We start from the raw sequence: 16,418 nt of genomic DNA, 5'->3' as shown, positions 1-16,418 counted from the left end.
ACGGCGTCGCGGTTGGCTCAAGAAAGTTGCGTTCGGCGAGGGCTTTCGCGTTTCTCGTGCGCGCTGAGTGGCAGCTGGGGCGTTCGGATTGCAGAGCGCTGAGTCTGGGCAGCGGGAGCAGCTTGAGCTCGCAGCTTCATTGGAGCAAGTGGCGGCGGAGCGTCAGGTACTCCTTTGCATTCGTGTTTCTTTTCGCGCTGTTCTGCAGGCACTTGTTGCTAGAGGTTTTTTTTTTTTCCTCCAAGCGAGAGTTTTAGAAAAAGAAGGCTGATTTTTCTGTCTTCCGTACATTGAGTTGTGCTGTTGGCTGGAAAAGTGCAACTGGTGGTGTTGCAGTAGTTCAGCCCCGTCAAGTTTTTCCTTGCTGATGGGAGCTATAAAACGGGAAAGGATAAGGTGGGGAGAGGAAAACGGTGTTTCCCTCCGCTCCAAATCTAAATCAGGCTGCTGGTGCCTTGCAGAGGAACTCAGCTGCTCTGGTGTTATGCTACTTGTGGCGATTTCTTTCTCTCTCTTTTGCGCTGCCAAAACCCACTCAAGTTAGTGGAGATTTGCAGTATGTGCTCGGGAGAATATGCCTGGATGGCTATTTCCAAATGGTGATCGCAATCTCGGTGATGTTTCTACTGAAAGCACGAGAGAGAACTTTAAATGGAAACACGCTGCCAGAAAGGAGTTTTCGTTTATATTTTTAAAAATTCCTTCATTTTGGAGAGCCTAGGAGAAATCGCAACAACCGCTCTTGGACATTCAATCCAGCCAGACTTTCCCTAATGCTGCTGCCCCGGCGCTCGCTCTCCTTCGGAAATGAAAAACGCCCCCCCCCCCCGTCCCCAGCAAGGAGAGCATCATTCTCCTTCCTCTCGGTTGTTAACTTGATGGATCCGTGGGTCGCTGGTGCACGCGAAAACTTGCCCAATATATATATTAAAAAAAAAATATGCGGGGAGTAGCTGCACTCCAAATCTTTGGGAGGCGGGACCTACAACAGTCCTGTTTTTTCCCCGGTGGAAAACAAACCTCTCTGTGCGTCTTGCGCCCCAGTTCTTCGCACATCGGTAGCCCGATCCAGTGCACGTTTACTCTGAAGTAAATTCCAGATCACGGGTGACAGTGATAGGTTTACTTCCCTTTGAAAGTGCGTAGGCTTTGCAGCCTGAGCAAACCGTATCAACGTTTAGGTTGCATGCCATCATCCCCCCCTTCGCCTCCCCTCCGGCATTTCTAGGTAGTGGTATATGGTGGTCGGTAGAGCCACATCCTGGTACGCCTTCAGTCCCATGCACACTTATTGGCGGGTGAACCCATGGAATTGAGCGGGACCTCATCCTCCGGAGTAAACAATTACAGGTTACTATTTACTATTTTTATTTGTATTTTGTGTGCCACCCTTCTCCAAGGAGCTCAGGGTGGGGTTGCGTATGCCGCTCTTATTTTCAAAACAGTCCCGCGAGGGAGATTTTGGGCTGAGAGATGTTGACTGACTCAAGGTCGCCCCTTGATGGATAAGTGGAGAGGTGAGCTGGGGTCTCCCTGGAAAACCTCGTGAAAGGAGGACTGTTTGCCACAGCGCAGATTTTTCGGGGGGCAGGCGGGCGACATTTCATGCATATTTTACAGTGGAATTTCTCCCCGTGAAGGAGAAATAAATGTGAATGCAGTTGGAGTTAATAATGGGGCTTCTCTACACTATGGTTTGAGAAGTGTGGGCCTAGTACAACTTTTTATGCAGTCCTCTGTTTGGCTGAGGTGAATGGGTGTGGTCTGTTTGACTTTTCTAGAGTAACTTTGGCTTCTCTCCTGCCACTGGTGCCGAATTAAATTTTAGAGTCTCCTTTAAAAGGGTGAGATTTATTCACAACTGTATTTAAGAACAAACTGTTCCCGCTTCAGGGGGATTAGCATGTGGTGTTTGCAGGATTGTATCCAATGGCAACATTTTATTTGGGGAAAGAGTTATAAATCATGGGGGTGGGGAGTTTGAGGCAGAAGAGCAAATGAATAGGATACCAGAGTTTGCAAGCTGTAAGGCTCTGTGTCCTTCCACAAGCTATTGCTATGTCTTCAGGCAAAAGACCAAGAGAGATGCTATCAGATTTCTTGATCTCTCCCAGTTGTGTCTCTGAGTATGCTTGGCATTTGAATCGAGTGGGATTGTTATTATTGGTCCTCATTCTGCAAATATTTATCCAACGCTGTGGGTCATGTAGATGTTTACTTCAGAGTAAGTTTTCTTGAACTCCCTGCAACTTACTTTTGAGCAAAAACTTGGAAGATTGGGTTCTATCGCTTTCTTACTACAGACTTTCTTTGAGAGATGTGCCATTTCCTGAGATGAAAGGGAAGGTGGTGGTTGAGGTTTTTGGTGGGAAAATGGAATTGTGTCCTGGGAAGATTAAGTCTTACTGGGAGAGGTAGACCAAGGGAAAGCAATACATTCTGGCATCTGAGGCAGACCCTAAATTGACGCCTTCCTCCCTGCCAGGGAAGACGGGGTGAGGAAAGATCTACATCAGGAGCAAGGTGGGGAAAGGAAGTTCAACACCGGGATCTGCTGTCCAAGAGGATTCTGCCACCTGAGGCAGTTGTCTCACCTTTCCTCTTGGTTGGGCCGGTCCTGAGGGAACTATCCCTTGTAGCAACAGTAGCTAACCTGTTGCTCTCCAGACATTGCTGGACTCCAACTCCTCTCAACCCTAGCTAGCATGGCCTCTATTTGGGGATGATGGGAGTTGTAGTTCAGCAACATCTGGAAGGCCACATGTTAGCTACTCCTGCACTACCACCAGGAAGACACCATGGTGGCTTATGGGAATTGTATTGGATGGGGTGAGGGGCAAGAGTCAAGGTCTTTCACCTTAGGCTAGCTTGCTTAAGCAATAACTTTTACAGCTAGTGGGGGAGCAATATCTGTATATTCCCCCCCCCCCACAAAGTGCACTGGAGGCTATTCATTCAGCAGCAGGAGGAAAGAGTCTTCCAACATCCTCCTCACAAGGATGAGATTGTTTGTGTGAAGGGCTGTACCTTGAGGAGCGGGTGATTTTTCTTCACATAAGACTTTGTTTCCCATTGCTTTGCTCAGCTGAGCCCAGCCTGCTATACAGTGGACATGAATATATACTGGTGATGCTTGGGGAATCAAAGTATGTGCTGACTATGTGCCCTTTCGAATTACTGCGGACATAATTTCCTGGGACCTCCGTTTGGCCTCTGTAGAAAACAGGATGCTGGACAGGACTTTGCTCTGTTTTACCAGCGTTGTTCTTATTTTCTTACAGCTTGTCTGTCACAGAAAAAACAAGTCTTGTGGCACCTTAAGAGACTCAATAAATTTATTATAGGTGACATAAGCTTTGGTGGACAAGTTTGATGCATAACAAGTTATCCTCAGTTGGCAGATTTGGGTATAGGTCAGGCATGGGGCACTTGTGTCTCTCCAGATGTTGTGAGATTCCATCTCCCATCAACCCCAGCTAGGAATGATAGGAGTTATAATCCAGCAACATCTGGAGAGGCGCAGATGCCCCATCCCTGGTACAGAGGAAAACAAACAAGTAAGACTGTGACAATCCTTTATATACAAACTCCTCCTTTTACTTCTAATAACTATGTAGCCAAAAATGGCATAATCTGCACCAAAAGACATTGGCAGGTTTTGGGGAGCCCTAAGAGTTGCATAAGTACAGTTAAAAAAATCCTAAAAGTGTGGGGAGAGGGAGAGGGCATGCACGAGTGTGGACTGAGCATGCTTAGTGCCTTTTGGGGGAAATAAAATGTGGTGGGTTGGAATGTGGTATTCAGACAATCATTCTCCCCAGAATACTCTATTCCAACCCACCCAGTTTTCTCTCCCCCCCCAAAAAAAAACCCCCACTGTGTTCTCTGGCCCCTGAACATGCTCAGTTCACACAGGTGCATGTCTGCTTATGTCCTCCTCCCACCACACACACTTAGGATTTTTTGTATTTCTGCAACTTTGGGTGTGAATGGTGCCATTTTTTATTTTTTTGCTACATGATCATTCGTTGCTGTTATTGCGATTTACTCTTGGGTAATTCTGGAGTTCCTGTGAATAACCAACCTCCTACCTTAACTGCTCATCTTGTCGCTTTTAATCCAGTGGTGATATAGATAGGGAAAGGCCCTGACTCATTCCAAGTTCTTTCACTCATTTCTTCCGCCTTTGATTTATTTCTTGACTGTGTGTGTGTGTAGTGGGAGGCAATCAAGTAAACATAATCTATGTAGTTTGCGGAGGCTGTAGATCAGAGGGAGAGAAGCCAGTCTTTTGCTGAGAGACCAGCTGCCTTTGGCCTTCCTTCAACTGTCACTTAGCAGCAGCAGCAGCCATTCCTTCAGGCTACCTGAATTGTTTCTTTCCCAGCTGGTCCTCATAAGAACTGTAACTTTAAGAATTGGTATATGAGCTTGCTTGATACCTCCCTTTTTATCCCTTTCCCTTTCTGAGTGATATGTTTTAGATTGTTTGTAAGCAGTTCTGGGCGCAAGTCTGAAGGGGCAGGGTAGAAATGCTTTAAATAAATGAAAGGCCTGCAAATAACCAGGAAAAATGTGTCTCACCTCCCCCCTTCCCCCCTTTCTTTCTGGGTCTTTACATCTCTAAGTTTGTTATTTTAAGTTGGACATGGATGAAGTTGGACACTGATTGTGCATCATGGACCTTTTAAAACTTACCGAAGTTGGATTGAAACTAGGGTGATTGTGTGTCCTACATTACTGAGACAGTTCTTGTGTTTGAAGGGCTGTTTGGTCCAAGCTTCATTTAAAGATTAAGAACCTTAAGAAAGGAGAGCAAGGGGGCCATTGAAATTGCCCAGCAGTGGTTAGCACCTGGACAGCAGTCTGAGCAGGTGCACAGGTCACCTGGTAAGATGTGTTGTTTCTCTATGTAGTTTCCCCCCTCTAAATTTGTATCTATGCATAGTCATTAGTCTGCACATTTTAAGCAAATTGTGCCATCTTGTCTCTTTTGGGAATGCATTTCCTCTCTTTTGGTGATATATGACTTCCTGAAGCTGGTGTTGCACATTAGAAATAAAGATGGAGGGATTCTCAAATTGGATCATACGCAGATTGCTGCATGCCCCCTAAGAATCAGTAATGCTATGTGGTCATTGATCAGGGTGTTGTTGTCCCATGTTTGTGGCTATCATGCACCATCGCTTTCTGCTTGGACAGTGGCTTGCTGTTGGATCAGATTCATTTATTATTGGCAAAGCCAATAATCTTTCAAGAAATCGAAGGAGAGCCAGCATTAAAGTGATAGCACGTAAAGTTCCAGGGTCCAATAGCTGTTTTTGTCATCCTGAGCAGAAGGAGTTAGGCACAATGCGTGTCTTTCAAAATGCAGATTCTCCAGTAATCCCTTATTCATGGGATAGCTGCAATGCTTATCTCAGCATGAAGTGTGCATTAGGAACAAACCAGGGGGAAAATAAGAGAAGTTAAATGAGAAATATGTGTGGGTACTACTGATGTTCAGTAGTTCACTAAAATTACCAGTGGGATAGGGACAAGAGAAAGGCATAAAAAACCTAACCGTAGCTCCTCCTATGTTGGTCTGTTGCATTACTTAATTGCAGATTAATTAGAATCAGATTCATTTTGATTATGTGTGGTATTGCATTAAGAGTGCAATCCTATACACTTATATAAGTGTGAATAGGATTGCAGCCTTGATGAACTATCAGTGGATTAAATTTGCATGGATTTACTTCCAGGTGGACATCCAAAGATCTCCATATGGATTGTAAGTGGTCTGTTGTTCTCAATTTGATGAAAGCTTTTCAACTTTGAAGCAATGTGACAAGCAAGTGACAGTTTAAAACACCGCATGAAGTGTTTTTAAAGCAAGGCTGGCCAGTAAGTCCCATGGGCTACATCTGGTTCCCGACTTAATTTTATTTCCCTTGACAAAATGTCCTATTGTGTTTTGGTGCAGATGTAGTACTGTAAAACACTTGCCAGTAGTTTTGCTCATAAAGAAGATTGTTTTCAGGGGTTGAGTGTGAGAGAGATTCCACACTTCCCCCTTGGATTTTCAGTGTAATGCCCCATAACTGTGGAACTCTTACTGCTAGATTGTGTTGACTGTGTTATAGATCCTGACTTCTCAACTTCTAAGAGCAGAAATGAAGGCAGGGAAGCTTTTGCCAGCTGTTTCTCTTTGTGTCAGAGAGGTTTCACAGGCTAAATTTATGCATATTGGACTGCTGTTAAAAGCAGAGAAAAGGACCAGTAAGAAACAGAAGAAAACAAGCTGGCATCTGAATAGGAAAGGAGGTGGTGGGTTGTGCTGCAAAATTTGCTTCTATTATCTGGAGCGCTGCTGGGAGCGAGCAGCCCCCAAGAGTGCAGAAGTTGACTGGCCCTGGCCTGTTCTAAAGAAACACGCTTTGCAAGTGAAATTAACACATTTTAAAATGGGCACTGAAATTAGCTGCACATTAAACCTGAGTGCCTCCTTGAGGTCAGATCTTAACCATTATTCATGTTGTTGGTAAGTAATACACATACCCATTAACATTCAAGACTTGCATGCACCACCAAGTCTTGATTCATTTCCTTGTGTCTAGTCGCTCTAGTTAATGTTGTGCTATTGTATTGATAAAAAGGTCTTGCAGTACCTAGGGCAAGTGTCTGGAAATAAAGATTTCTCATCTTTCTTTCTTTTTTACTTTAGAAGTTGGAACAAGCAAGCCAAAAAAAACCCCCCTTGCTGTGCACCATAGCAAAAGATTTGTCATGCTCCCGCAAAACACTCAGGCACATACTACTCAACTTTCTATCCTACTTCCTGTGAGATGGAGAGAGAGGGCCCACATTGCCTCCAAAGCCCCAATACACTGATGTGGCTGGATGTAAGCATACAGGGCATCATCTCTAGTCCTAGGTGGCTACTTCCATTGATTTTAATGGAACTTGTTTCCACATTAGTGTTAGTGTAACAAAACAGTAACATGGCCATGTTCTGCCCCAGCTGGTCTCCAGGATATAGGAGAGCAGTCAACAGTTGTAGTACCTCTTGGTTTACCAACTGATGTGGTAGAACCACATTCAGGCAAGCCCAGGTCAGAGCCTTGCCTAGAGTAGAGTGGAGCTGTTGTTTCAGAGGACTTCTGAAGATTGGCTCAACTAGTCTTGCTGTTGGCCCCTCCATCTCCAGTGAACTATGTGCATCCTTAAAGGGCTGGTGCCTTGTTCTGCAGGCTCCTGTGGTCTTCTGAATCTCAAAGAGTTCTGCAAAGCCATGTGTTATAGGCTGGAAAGACCTGGTAGGAGAGATGTGGAGAGTCCTTGTTAGGGCCAGCACCAAGGGTCAGCATAGTCGGATATCTGCTGAGAGCCTTCACCCAGGCAAGGGACCCACTGATAAGAGCCCCGTGGCAGTGAGGAGGTAGACTCAGAGAGAGTATCTTGCCCAAAGGCCTTGCAGAAGAGGAAAGTAGAGAGCATACTTGCATAGATATTAACTGGATGAATGTAGCTGAATGAGCAAAAACACAAAACTCAAATATAGATAGCTAGATAGCTAGAGGGATGCGGGTGGCGCTATGGTCTAAACCACTGAGCCTAGGGCTTGCCGATCGGAAGGTTGGCGGAAGGTCGGTTCCCCTGGCCAGTAAAGCGAGATGAGTGCCGCAACCCCAGAGTCGTTCACAAATGGACTTAACTGTCAGGGGTCCTTTACCTTTACCTTGATAGATTAGATATAGATATAGATATAGATGATATAGATACAGATACATATGGACTACTTGCGGTGGGGAGGAGGGGCAAGATGCAACTCAAATAAAAAGGGCAATAAAGAAATAAATAAAGCACAGGTGCAGAATTGGTATTTTAATTCCCAGAATACAGCTCCCATCACCCTTTACGATTTGCTGTGTTGGCTGGGGGCTGGTGGGAACTATAGTCCAACAAAACATCTGAAGTGCACCACATTCCACATTGAAGAGCTTGCTCTAACAGCTAACACCACACTGGCTTTTAGGACTGGAGTGTTTCCTTCAGTCCAGAAAACAAGAGGAATAAACCATCACTGGGCTAATCAGAGCAAAGGACTCCTGTCATGCACTTTTGACTGGTGGTGTTAAGAGGGAATTCAGCAGATGCTGCTCTTTTTTCCTTTCTCTCTTCTCTTCTCTTTTCCTTTTCTTATACTGTATCTGTGCATGGTTAGATGCACATGTTGAAATTCCTTAGCCAACTCCATCTTGCTTGTATGCACCATACCCTTTTGATTTTCTAATATTTCAGTGCAGTAGTTTATGGTCCTGGTGTAAAGTTGCATGTGCAACAGAGAACTAATAAGGCATGCTTTGAAAACTGAATTCTCTGGGACCATATTTCCCCATAGTGTTGTTAACTAATTTTATTGAATTAGGCCATTCTTCATATTATGCGATTTCTATCGGCATCAGAAAATGAATGTGCTGCTTTGCCATCCTTATGCGTTACGTTTGTTAGTATTGTATTACTTTTATTAAAGTGCTAGTTTGTCTAAAAATGGAATTTCCATGTCCCCTGACGTGAGAGTTGATAGAAGCCATTACTGCTCTGTGTATAAATAATTGTGCCTTAATGCACAGCTTATATTAATGCATTTTCCGTGACTGGGTTTTGAACACATGGATTATTGACCTGATGTGCAGAAACTCCAGCCTCAACTTGAACTGTGGCGAAACCCAAGCGGTGAGTTTTTGCGGCTGTTGAAACATGATTTTTATGACTTGGAGTGCTAATGAAGATACAATTTACTCCCCTTTGCTTACCCAAGGACAGTAATTCTCTACAGCTGTGAACAGAGGGAATTGAATTGGCACTGAGCACAGATGGAACTGCTGTTTACGGTCTTTGGAAACCAATGGGTTATTTTTCCTTCCTTAGCTGTTGAAGTTTTCACAAACTTAAATGTCATTCTGTAATCCTTTGTCAGGAGTGCAGTCGTCTTGAAGAAATTATGTTGTTTTGAAAGATTTTTTTTATTGAAGTGGGTGTAAAAAGGAAAATGTTGTTTAAAGCTGAAGACCTAAATGTTTTTGCTGAGAGATAAGTCCCATTGAGCGTAGTGAGATCACTTCCAAGTAAACCCAAGGAGCATTTTGCTGCAAGGCTTTGTGCTCCCCACTTTCTGAGCTGTGAGAAGACTTAGAACAGTGTGATAGGGTCTACTTTCCTTTCGTATAACCACAGCTTGGTGATGCAAATAGATCCCTGCAGCAGACAGCATAACCTCTGACCCTGCATGAGATATTCATAGAAGGCTACAGCATCCCAAGGTGCTTTACCTTCTCCTTGCCCACAGCCCTTTCTTACTCTGTCTCCGCTCAAATTCATACTGCAAAAACTCTTTCTAGCATCCTTCTCTGAAGCTGAACTGAATGTAAGCTTGGAGTTGTTGGTTTGGAAGACGACGTTGTGCTGTGGTGCAATATGAGCTAGATGCCGCTGCATGATGCAAACACCAGTCCTGCCTATCTATTTTTCTCTCAAACTCTGGTGGGTATTACATTCCAACTCTAGAGTCCTAAAGGGGCATTTGGCACCTTTGAATTTTATCAAATAAACTATGGTGGTATTGTTTATTCAGACAAACAAACTCCTAACAGTATACTCATAGCTTTGTAATGCGGCAATGTAGGTTGTTATTTTATTAATTGCTTGTACTGTTATAGCCTGTTGTTACCTTGGAAGGACTACTGGATTCAGCAGTTATTCTCACAAGTAAGTTATTTTCACAGGAAGAAGAAGGAAAGCAACCTCTCTAAAAATGACTATTCTCATGTCAGGAAAGGGGCCAAGGCCATGAGAGTCTGATGAGGTTTTTTCCAGCTCGGATTGCTGGCAGCATGCGTGCTTTGTATGTACTCGGAGGCACACTTCCCATATGCCACCCAGCTGAGCAAGAGGCAGGTGTGCATGTTTCCCTGCCTTTTAGGTGGCAGGAGGAAGACAGGCCCAGGTGCTTGCTCACAGACAGACCCAGAGCTGGCCAGGGAAAGGGAGAAGCTGACCTTGCCCTTCTGGAGCATCAGACAGAGGGAGACAGTTTGAACCTCACTCCTAGCTAGGCACACTTGGTGGGCTTGTCTCTGTCTCTTCCTCATCTTTCCTTGGCTGTGCATCGGTGTTCTTGAAGTTGCTGGAGGATGGGTGGTGGTGGTGAGTGGTTGGGACCTGCAAAGCTGTGAGAGCCGGAGAGAGCAGCCGTTGTGGCAGCAGGAGATGCCTTGAGAAGCTCTGCCTTCTCCTCAGGGTTGTGGTGTCTCCTGGCCTGGCAGCAGCAACAGCTGTCCTGGGCAGCATCTCCTCTTTCTCACTCTCTCACCTCTTTCTCCTCTTTGCTCTCTCCCATGTTATGCCATCCAGGCTCAGGGCATGATGTTGTTTGCCACCCCCAACTTGCTTCCTGGGGGATATGCCACCGTTTACCCCCTAGATCTGGGATTGTTGCAAACCTGTAGTTCTCAAGGGTGTTCAACGATGACTTGCTGCTCAACGATCTCTTGTCTTTGATGTGATTGGCGTATGTTCAGGGAAACAGCAGGGCTAAGTGAGCCTGTGTTACATAAAATCCTTGATAAGTTGTTTTAACTGGAGGGTCTTTGACACATGCATGTTGTTTCCCTTTGTAACACTAGCATAGGGCACCAACCATTCCCATATCTGCTGATTGTCCCCCTACCAATGCCAGCCCACAACTTACCTTCATTCACTTTTAGCTTGCCTTCTGCTAATTCTATAGTACCATTGATAATGAGCTGTAGAGGGTTCACACTTCCTCGACTTCTTAGCACTTTGATGAAGTGATAGTTCCTTGATCTTTGTGACCTTGGACGGTTCTGGGGGGCTGCAAAATGTTTTCCTGTACTTGACATTCTCCAATGATTGTCAGAATATATTTTTCTGCTATGAATGGATGATACTCCTATGGATTAGATTGTTGAGCTGGAACAGGGTAGGTAGACTGTTTGGTGTGTATTGTGTGGCAAAACTAATAGCTACGTTTGCTTGAAATCGATAGACTTGTGATCAGTTATTTGGAGTTGGAATTGTCTTGAAATGCTTGCTTTTGCATATAGCTCTTGTTACCTTATGCAGAAGGATACAGTACTTGGCTGGGCTGCTTCTTAGCCAAAGTTCAGCGTGTAGGAAGTTCAACAGGTAGGAACCTGGAGTTCTTTTGTCTAATGAGATTGATACAACTCTTGTTTAACAAAGATTTTCTCATATGTTGAGCAACTCAAATATGTATTTTCATGAAGTTGTAGTCTCTAATTTAGCGCTCATCAATGTTCAAGACAATGATGACATCTTTGCTCTTGAGCTTAACCCAGTTAAGTGATTCAAGTGGCCAAATAACCTCTCAAATGATTTTATAAATTATCAGTTGAAGTGGGGCAAAGTGTGATGCATCTTTCTTCCTCGATCTTCTAATTTCCCCACCATCATGAAAAATGGAGTTTCTGTGTTCACACCTCACACTAAGTAAAAAAATTTTTGTAACCATGTTCAACAAACCATGAGTTATATCACAGGCAAGCTAACAAGCCATGGTGGGGGTCTTTCCTTCTTACAAACCTTGGCTTATTTTCTCAGCTGTTCTTGCCTTGTTGAGTTTCTAGGGTGGGGTGTCCAAACAAAACATGGTTGTGCAATCCTGCTGGGTTCAGACATATTACCAAGCCATACGTAAAACAAAACATATTTTGTAAGCCACTTGTTTGTGAACAAGGAGCCCTCAAACATGCCCAGGTATCCTGGGATATATGGGCACATAACTCTGTTCACACAGAGCACTGTCCTGGCCTGTTGTACCTTATTTCCGCCTTGAGAGAACTGAGAATGCATTCTAGAACAGACCTGACACCAGTGGAGGCTGGTCCATTTAGGTGAATGGTGTACACCTCAGCCAACCCTCACTTGCCTGCCTTAATATTTATAGCCATTCGGTGGAACTGCATGCTGTTGGCTTAAGCTCTACCTATGGTTTGTCTCTCTGCCTTCTGCCCTGCCAGTCCCAATGGAAAGGAGTTACCACAGGCTGCCATTCTGCCACAGCAGTGCAGTGCAAGATGGTTAGGAGTAGTGTAGGTGAGATGTATTTCAGGAATGTTTGTCCTTCGCTACTGAAGTTATCATTGAGGGATCTCTGATACCTCTGAGGAATCTCTGGGATCTCTAAAACACAGTCAGAAGACCCACTCTATAGAGGTCCTCAATCAGTAACAAGAAGATTCACTGGCAGTGTTTCTGTTCCTCAAGGCTCTGACCTACCACTGGAAGGTCTTTGCACCTTCACCTGTTTTGTTTCTCTTTCACTCTCATCCCTTGCTGAACGTGGAGATAATACAGTATACTGTACTTCCTGGAACTGCAAGCTCAGGGTATTTTGTTTTCTAATGAACATTGAATTTCTATATATACACCCAGGCGCTTGGATACCACCCAGTAAGTTTTATGCTGTGAAAATGGGAGATGTAGGGGTGGCTAGAGCCTTTTGCTAGAATCCAAAAGTAACTGAATTCTGGCATTATGAAGTAGCCGGAGTGTACAGCTTTTTGCCATCAAGCTTGCTGGGATGAGTGTCAGCTGTGAAGGAAGTAGGCAAAACAGTGACCAGGAAGAGATGCCATACGGGACTTTATCAATCACGCTAGTAGCATAAATTGCTTGTACCTCTTCTATAAGTGTGATATTTGTGCTTCCTTTAATGGTTTTCATGTGCAAAGAAGCTGGTACATCAGCTGATGTGGCACAGCTTGCACCCCTTCTTCATGGGCAGAAGATGTAGGAAAGATGCAGGGAAAACGGCCAATGCAGTTGAGTGTATAGGGGCTTTGTGGCTGCAAATGCATCCCTTTGCTATCATGTGCGCATGATGTGGGGAGCTGTGGCCAATCTCCCCTCCCATCATGCCCAAAGTTGTCCCACAGCAGAACTGCCTTGGTGTGCATGCTCCCCCTCCTGCTAGTTAGGAAGTGTGGGATGTATTTTGTCTTTAGATTATAGAACTAGGCATAGGTTTGTGTTTTTGTGCAACTGAGAATGTCTTACTTTTTCTTAATCTTGCTTGTTGACTACAGCTGAAAGTCAGCAGGGACTGCTGACCCTTGAATGATATAAGGAGAGAGAGAGTAAGAAGAGAAGCAGAAATGCACAATTCTGCAGGAACTATTAAGGATGTGAAATAAAGCAGCAAAGATTATACTGAAAAAGAAAATAATTATCAGAGTTGGTGCCTTCTGCTTTGTTGTTTGCTTTCTGGAACTTCAATCGAGCATTGCAAACCTTTTGAGGTAGGCAGTGCATGCTTGGCTGTTTCAGGAAGGAAAGGGCCAAAATATAGATGTCTCTCTGACAGCGAATGGTGATTTTTTTACCTTCCAGTCTTCTCCTGGCCCCTGCTAGTCAGAGGCATAGCAGTTCAGACCAGCCTTTCCTAACCTGGGGCCCTTCTGCTCTTTTGGGCCACAACTCTCATCTGCCCCAGCTAGTTGTAGTACAAAATATCGGCGGGGCACACCATGTTGGGGAAGGTTGGCCTAGACTGCTGTGCCTCTGGCTTCCCACTTAGTCAAGGAATGTACTGGGAGCTTTGCTTTTCATTACCTATTAGAGTGGTACCTCGGGTTACATACACTTCAGGTTACAGACGTTCCAGGTTATAGCCTCCGCTAACCCAGAAATACTGCCTCGGGTTAAGAACTTTGCTTCAGGATGAGAACAGAAATCATGCTCCGGTGGCAGCGGGAGGCCCCATTAGCTAAAGTGGTGCTTCACGTTAAGAACAGTTTCAAGTTAATAACGGACCTCTGGAATGAATTAAGTTCTTAACCCGAGGTACCGCTGTAATATCTTCTGAATGGAAGAAAACCAGAACAAAAGAGTGGGAAGAAGAAGTGGGTATAATCTGTATTAGCACACTGGTAAGTGCATTAAAAAAGACTCATAGAATTGTAGAGTTGGAAGGAACTCTGAGGGTCATCTAGTCCAAACCCTTGCGATGCAGTCTAACAACACAGGCATGCCTTTTCTACTACTTGTTCAAGAATCTAGAATCTAGCTTCAGGCTTGAGGTGATCAATAATGTTTGGTTTCTAAAGGAGACTTTAATAGAGGCACTGTTGCCTGTGGTGTGCACTGCTATCAAAATTCTTTTCTGGTTTTCATTCTGCTTTAAGAACTGCCTGGCTGGAGATGACAGTGGGATGATGATGATGATGATGATGGGTAGTTGGGTTCTACTATATCAGGTCTGCTAAAACTAATGGCCTAGATCTTGAGTTCTCATCAGTGAATCCAACAGGATGCTCCCTCTGGAGGAAGTGGGAGAAGCTGTTTTCACTCCCACCCCCTGCAACTCTCTGTGCACCTGCTAATCTGCTCCAGAGAATTGAAAAACTCTCCAGAACAGTCCTGGGGCTAGGGGTTGCAGGAATTATTATTAATAATAATAATAATAATAATAATAATAATAATTCCTCCCTGCGCCCGCATGCCAAATTGCTCAGGATCCAAGCTATTCCGTCTCCCAAGTTCAGTGAAACAAATTTAGAACCGGCTGAAGCAGAACAAACGAAGAGGGAAGGGCCCTTTAAGCCTGGCAATGTGGCTGGAGATGTCACAGTTCATATTTGCTAACTTCATATCCCTGATTTCATTAAGTTCAGTGCTTTACAGTTTGCTCTGGAAAAAATAAAAGTCCCACCATATTAGGTAAGCTTGTTATGTTGGGTGCAATGAAGAACAGCTGTGGAATAAATGCATACATAATATCCATTGCCAATTTGGAAAGCGGCGCCAAGACCTTGACTCGTTTGAAAGGAGGAAAGGGGACTGTTAAGGCAGGTGGCAGGCTGTTTATTTTACACCTTGTTAATTGCTGACTGCTGATTTATATTTCATTGGTAGGGCTTGATAAAAGGAGAAGAATCCTTTTTTATGTTCACCAGTTTTGTTAGTGAGGCCCAGGAGAAACTCTTTGCACCTTTCCACTGAGCATGGCAAGTTTTTGGCACCATTAGATATCCTTAAGTTGGGGGATGGGAGGCATGATATAAGCAAAGATGTTTCTTGGAAGCTAACTGCAATTCTGAAACTGGTGAGCAAAATTTCCACAAATCCCTGTTCAGTGGCATTCAGGCATTGAGCTGGCATGTTGCTAATTTCCACCCCGAAGTTGGCTTTATGGTTTTGTTTTGTGTAGGCAAAAGACACACCGTTTCTTGTCTTTATTGCTTGTTTCCGGAGCTACAATCCTAGACTGAGCTGCTTTAAGCCATCTAGGCATGTCCCTGGTATACACAGCTAAGTGCGGCACACATCTGTTCCATGTGTTACATCTGTATTTTGTAGAATGCTTCCCAAAATCTCCAGTGCACTATGGTAAGCCAAGAATAAATAAATACTAAAGCAGCCTGCGCTACTAATCTGCATCCTTGTAATTGGGTGACCAGATGCAAAAGAGAGTGGTGCTTTGCACCTTTCCTCTGAATGCAACATTTCTCGTTGCTTTTTGTGAAGTCCCATCTGTCCAAATTCTATTGTTCAGATGACTATTAAAGGGGCACGGCCCCCTGCCATCTCCTTAGCATCTGGCCACTCTACCTGTTTGGCTGATGTTGCCAAAAGCTGGTAACAGAACCAGTGATGTGGGGCAGAAGAAATTTCGCAACTCTCCCTAGTGCTTTACTTTTCCACGGAAGATAACCCATTTTGACAACTTCACAACTCCATTTAGTAACAATGAATGGATGCCGATTGCAAATACAATATTGGGCAAGCTTGGCAGTTTCATTACTTTTAAAAAACAACAACTTTGTTTGCTAAATGCAGGGGAAATAAACATGCTGAATTGGATCACAGTGGCATCAAAAAGTTTTCCAATGCAAACCAGAAATTATCCAGTGCAGATTTACTGTAATTGGCACAGGGTTTTTCCCCCCCTAGAAGGCCAAACAAATGCTGAGAAGCTTAATGTCTCTGCTCACATCCATATTGTGCATTTAAAGCACACAGCTTCCCTCAAAGCATCCTGGGAGCTGTGGTCTGCTAAGGGTCCTGAGAACTGTAGCTCTGTGAGGGATAAAGCTGCAGTTCCGTGATTGTTAAAGTGGTGTAAATGTGCTTTAAATGTATGGTGCGATTGTGACCTCGGGTTCAACACAGGTGTGCTGCAAAGCCTCCTTTCCCCAGAGCGTTCTTTATCCTGCTAGTTGAGAAAAAAGCCTGAAATTAATTAGTCTGCAATCTGAATCTTCGGGAACCTTTTTTAGAATCAAGGCAGGGATATATAAGAAGCTACTCTACACACCAATGCAAAGCAGCAGAGCAATGCTGCTGTGTATGTCATGGCTGGCCTAATAATAATAATAATAATAATAATAATA

General features: G+C 44.2%; 1 protein-coding gene across 6 annotated transcripts in view; it reads left to right on the top strand.

Moving 5' to 3' along the window:
* The first annotated feature begins 30 nt into the window (after nucleotides 1-30).
* TSPAN4 (tetraspanin 4) overlaps nucleotides 31-16,418 on the top strand; it is a 486,061-nt gene continuing 469,673 nt past the window's right edge. For 2 of the 6 annotated variants that reach the window (XM_082230629.1, XM_082230623.1), the window contains exon 1: nucleotides 31-166. The gene's annotated coding sequence lies outside the window, so the exon portion shown is untranslated. Of the gene's footprint in view, nucleotides 167-1,254; nucleotides 1,351-16,418 lie in introns of those variants that run through there. The other 4 variants (XM_082230627.1, XM_082230620.1, XM_082230624.1 and 1 more) reach the window with 4 other exon arrangements.

This window comes from Podarcis vaucheri, assembly GCF_965113315.1.
Source record: "Podarcis vaucheri genome assembly, chromosome: 1".
NCBI classification, from domain to species: domain Eukaryota; kingdom Metazoa; phylum Chordata; class Lepidosauria; order Squamata; family Lacertidae; genus Podarcis; species Podarcis vaucheri.
Note: the sequence above shows the minus strand (reverse complement) of the source record. Positions and strands in the feature narration are given on the sequence as shown.